The sequence below is a fragment of the Onychostruthus taczanowskii genome, unplaced genomic scaffold, assembly GCF_017590055.1.
Source record: "Onychostruthus taczanowskii isolate IOZ18803 unplaced genomic scaffold, ASM1759005v1 scaffold1095, whole genome shotgun sequence".
NCBI classification, from domain to species: domain Eukaryota; kingdom Metazoa; phylum Chordata; class Aves; order Passeriformes; family Passeridae; genus Onychostruthus; species Onychostruthus taczanowskii.
This window is the reverse complement of record NW_024497575.1, coordinates 2,872-8,259: the sequence shown is the minus strand read 5'-3', so window position 1 is coordinate 8,259 and position 5,388 is coordinate 2,872. Positions and strand designations below refer to the sequence as shown.

At 55.5% G+C, this 5,388-nt stretch overlaps 1 long non-coding RNA gene across 1 annotated transcript in view; it reads right to left on the bottom strand.

Moving 5' to 3' along the window:
* Nucleotides 1-4,945: 4,945 nt before the first annotated feature.
* LOC121344082 overlaps nucleotides 4,946-5,388 on the bottom strand; it is a 3,312-nt gene continuing 2,869 nt past the window's right edge. The window contains exon 3 of the long non-coding RNA XR_005953786.1: nucleotides 4,946-4,993. This is a non-coding gene — a long non-coding RNA (uncharacterized LOC121344082). The remainder of the gene's footprint in view (nucleotides 4,994-5,388) is intronic.

The following is a 5,388-nucleotide window of genomic DNA, read 5'->3' as shown; positions in this document are numbered from 1 at the left end:
AATCCCATAAATCCACCCCAAAATTGCTCTAAATCACCTTAAAACACCCTAAAATTCCACAAAAAATCACCCCAAAATGCCCTTAAATCTCCCAAGATCACCCAAAAATGTCCCAAAATGCCCCAAAAATGTCCCAAAATCACACCAAAATCCCAAAAAATGCCCCAAATAACCCCAAAATCCAAATAAGTGCCACAAAATGACCCAAAATTGCCCCAAAATTCAGACAAAATGCTCCAAAATTCCACAAAAATTACCCCAAAAACCCCCAAAATTCCACAAAAAATCACCCCAAAATGCCCTAAAATCTCCCAAGATCACCCAAAAATGTCCCAAAATGCCCCAAATAACCCCAAAATCCAAATAAATGCCACAAAATGACCCAAAATTACCCCAAAATGCCCACAAAATGCTCCAAAATCCCCTAAATTCCACAAAAATCACCCCAAAATCTCACAAAACCATCCCAAAATGTCCCAAAATGTCCCAAAATCCCAAAAAATACCCTAAAAATCGCCCCAAAATCCCAAAAAATGCCCCAAATAACCCCAAAATCTAAATAAATGCCACAAAATGACCCAAAATTACCCCAAAATTCCCCCAAAATGCTCCAAAATCCCCCAAATTCCACAGAAATCACCCCAAAATCTCACAAAACCATCCCAAAATGTCCCAAAATCCCAAAAAATACCCTAAAAATCACACCAAAATCCCAAAAAATGCCCCAAATAACCCCAAAATTCCAAGAAATGACCCCAAAATCCAAATAAATGCCACAAAATGACCCAAAATTGCCCTAAAATACCCCAAAATTTCACAAAATTCCACAAAAAATGCCCCAAAATGCCCTAAAATCTCACAAAATCGCCCCAAAATGTCCCAAAGTGCCCTATAATCACCCCAAAATTGCCCTAAAATGCCCCAAAATCCCAAAAACCCCAAAATCTCACAAAATCACCCCAAAATTCCCACAAAATGCTCCAAAATCCCCCTAAATTCCACAAAAATCACCCCAAAATACCCCAAAATCTCAAAAAATCGCCCCAAAATCTCACAAAATCACCCCAAAATGTCCCTAAATTGTTCCAAAGTGCCTCAAAATGACCCCAAAATTGCCCTAAAATGCCCCAAGATCCCAAAAAATGCCCCAAAATCACCCCAAAATCTCACAAACTCACCCCAAAATTGCCCTAAAATGCCCCAAAATCCCAAGAAATGACCCCAAAATCGCCCCAAAATCCAAATAAATGCCACAAAATGACNCCCGGGTTGGGGGGGCGGGGGCGGCGCGGGGCCGAACTCGGACATGGCGGAGGCGGCGACGGGAACGGGCCGCGCTCGCCTCAGGCCGCGCGGGGCACGCTGGGAGGCCCGCCCGCAACCGGAGGGGCTCCGCCAATCGCTGCGAGTGTTGGCGTTGAGCGACAGGTGGTTTGGCCAATTAAAAGGTGAGGGGAGACGGCAGCGGCCAATGGGAGGAAGGAAGGAGCCGGCGCGCTGCGATTGAGGGGTGTCGGGGTGAGTGACAGCGGGCTGGGCCAATGGGAAAGAGGGGATGGACGCAGGACGTGGGCGGGACTGCGGGTGCGCAGCCAATCAGCGGCTGGGCGGCCCCGCGAGACGCCGCGATTGGTGGAGGAAGCGGAAATCACGGGGGAGGAGGGGCGAAAAGGAATTGACGTTTTGTCCGACCAATAGCTTGCCGCGCTGTCCCCTCCCTCCCACGATGCGCAGCGATTGGAAGGCGCTTCTGACTGACTGCCAGCGCAGCCAATGGAGAGCGCGGAGCGGAAGAGGCGGAGCTTCGCTGGATTGACGGGCGCGGCGATCAATCAGCGGCGGGAAAATCTCCGGCCAATCACAACCGCGCTCGCCGGTGAGCTTTGATTGGCAGCTCGCCCAGCCAATGGCGCGCGTCACTGCGCGCGCGGCGTCCAATCAGCAACGCGCGGCGATTTCGGAGGGAAACGGCGACCAATCAGCGAGCGCGGAGCGTTTCCCGAGGCCCCGCCCCCAATCCGATCACTCAGGGGTTAATAAATAAACTTTTATTGACGTCACAAGGGCGTGGCCACACTGGCCCCGCCCCCTCCGCGGCGGCCTCAATTTGGGCCGAATTCGCGGGATTTTGGTTAAAATTTAAAAATAAAAAAAATCCTAAAAAACGGATCCGGGGGCAGCGGGAACACCTGGACGGGGGGATGGGAGGGGACAGGGGAGAGCAGGGGAGAACAGGTGAGAACACAGGTGAGAATAGATATGGACAGGTGAGCACAGGTGAGAGCAGGTGAGCACACAGGGCAGGACAGGGGAGAACAGGTGAGAACACAGGTGAGAACAGGGGGAGGACAGGTACGGACAGGTGAGAGCAGCACCGACAGGTGTGGACACAGGTGAGAACACAGGGGAGCACGGGTACGGACAGGTGAGAGCTGCACGGACAGGTGAACACAGGTACGGACAGGTGAGCACAGGTATGGACAGGTGAGAACACGGGAGGACAGGTACGGACAGGTGAGCACAGGTGTGGACACAGGTGAGAACACGGGGAGGACAGGTGAGGGGAATGAGAGCACAGGTGAGCACAGGGGGAGGACAGGTACGGACAGGTACAGAGAGGTGAGAGCTGCACAGACAGGTGAGCACAGGTGAGAGCAGCACGGACAGGTGAGAACACAGGTGAGGACAGGTGTGGACACAGGTGAGAGCTGCACGCACAGGTGAGCACAGGTGTGGACACAGGTGAGAACACAGGGGAGCACAGGTACGGGCAGGTGAGCACAGGTGAGCAGCACAGACAGGCGAGAACAGATATGGACAGGTGAGCACAGGTGAGAACAGGAACAGACAGGAACAGGTACGGACAGGGGAGAGCTGCACGGACAGGTGAACACAGGTGAGAGCAGGAGCAGACAGGTGAGCACAGGTATGGACAGGTGAGGGGAATGAGAGGACAGGTGAGCACAGGTGAAAGCAGGTGAAAACATAGGTGAGCACAGGTAGGACAGGTACAGAGAGGTGAGAGCTGCACAGACAGGTGAGCACAGGTGAGAACACAGGGGAGCACAGGTACAGACAGGTGAGAGCTGCACGGACAGGTGAACACAGGTGAGCACAGGTGAGAATATATATGGACAGGTGAGAACAGGTGAGAACACAGGAGAGAACACAGGAGAGAACAAGAACAGACAGGTGAGAGCTGCACGGACAGGTGAGCACAGGTGAGGACAGGTGAGGGGAATGAGAGGACAGGTGAGCACAGGAACAGACATGTGAGCACAGGTGAGAACATGGGAGGACAGGTACAGACAGGTGAGAACAGGAACAGACAGGTATGATCCCCAAGGACCAGTGTGCACAGGTGTGCACAGGTGTGTCCAGGTGGGTTCAGCTGTGTCCAGGTGTGCACAGGTGTGTCCAGGTGTGCACAGGTGTGTCCAGGTGGGTTCAGGTGTGCCCAGGTGTGCACAGGTGTGTCCAGGTGGGTTCAGGCGTGGCCAGGTGTGTTCAGGTGTGCACAGGTGTGTCCAGGTGGGTTCAGGTGTGCACAGGTGGATTCAGGTGTGCACAGGTGTGTCCAGTTGTGTTCAGGTGTGTCCAGGTGGGTTCAGGTGTGTCCAGGTGTGCACAGGTGTGTCCAGCTGTGCACAGGTGTGTCCAGGTGGGTTCAGGTGTGCACAGGTGTGTCCAGGTCGGTTCAGGTGTGTCCAGGTGTCTCTGCACTCACGCCCAGGTGCGCACAGCCTCGTCCAGGTGTGGTTGGGTGTCCCCAGGTGTCTCCAGATGTTCCCAGAGGCACTCGGGTGTTCCCAGGTGTGCCCAGGTGCATTCAGGTGTCCATCCAGGTGCACCCAGCTATTCCCAGATGTCCCCCAGGTGTCCCCCAGATGCACCCAGGTGGTCCCAGGTGTTTTTTGGTGTTCCCAGGTGCACCCAGGTGTCCCCAGGTGCGCCCAGGTGTGCCCAGATGTCCCCCAGGTATCTCCAGGTGTCCATCCAGGTGTGCCCAGGTGTCCATCCAGGTGTCCCCAGGTGTTTTTTGGTGTCCCCAGGTGTCCCCAGGTGTCCCCCAGGTGCCCCCAGATGTCCCCAGGTGTCCCCAGTTGTCCATCCAGGAGTCTCCAGGTGTCCCCAAGTGTCCCCAGGTGTCCATCCAGGTGTCCCCAGGTGTTTTTTGGTGTCCCCAGGTGTCCCCAGGTGTCCCCCAGGTGCCCCCAGATGTCCCCAGGTGTCCCCAGTTGTCCATCCAGGAGTCTCCAGGTGTCCCCAAGTGTCCCCAGGTGTCCATCCAGGTGTCCGTCCCCAGGTGTCCCCGGGTGTCCCCGGGTGTCCCCAGGTGTCCCCATGTAACCCCATGTGACCCCAGGTGATCCCCAGGTGTCCCCATGTGACCCCGGGTGTCCCCAGGTGATCCCCACATGTCCCCAGGTAATCCCCATGTAACCCCACGTGTCTCCAGGTGTCCCCATGTGACCCCAGGCGCCCCCAGGTGTCCCCATGTGTCCCCAGAGGCCCCAGGTGTCCCCAGCTGTCCCCACCTATCCCCAGGTGTCCCCAGGTGTCTCCAGGTGTCCCCAGGTGCGCCCAGGTGTCCATCCAGGTCCATCCAGGTGCCCCCAGGTGTTCCGAGGTGTTTTTTGGTGTCCCCCAGGTGCGCCCAGGTGTCCCCAGGTGTCTCCAGGTGTCCCCAGGTGCGCCCAGGTGTCCCCAGGGGGTCTCGTCTCCCCCTCAGGGCTCGTCGTCCTCAGCCGTCAGCGGCCACTGGTGGGAGCAAAGCTGGGGTCACCTGCGGGGGGTCCCCTCACCTGTCTCCCCAAGCCCCAAAAATGGGAAATCTCCCAAAAAAGCCGGGATATTTCACTAAAATTTGGGATATTCACCCCAAAATCTGGTTTATTCCCCCCAAAATCTGCTTTATTCCCCCCAAAATCTGGGATATCTGTCTACCCCTGCCACAGCGCCCGCCCCGCGAGCCCCAGGCACAGCGCCAGCCCTGGGGGGGCACGGGGGGGTCAGGGGGGACCCCCGGAATTTGGGGAGACCCCAAAAAATCCGGGACGCCCCCAAAAAATCCGGGAAAGTCCCCAAAAATTTGGGATATTCACCCCAAAATTCTGGGATTTCCCCATTGGGATCAGTTCATGGAGCCCCCTGGTGGTCACAGGTGGGAACTGCAGGGAGGAGATGACCCCCAAAATCCGGGATTTTTCCCCAAAAAAATGGGAAATCTCCCAAAAAAACCGGGAAATGTCCCTAAAATCCGGGATATTTCCCCCCAAAAAAACGGGATATTTCACTAAAATCTGGGATATTCACCCCAAAATTCTGGGATTTCCCCATTGGGATCAGTTCATGGAGCCCCCTGGTGGTCACGGGTGGGAACTGCAG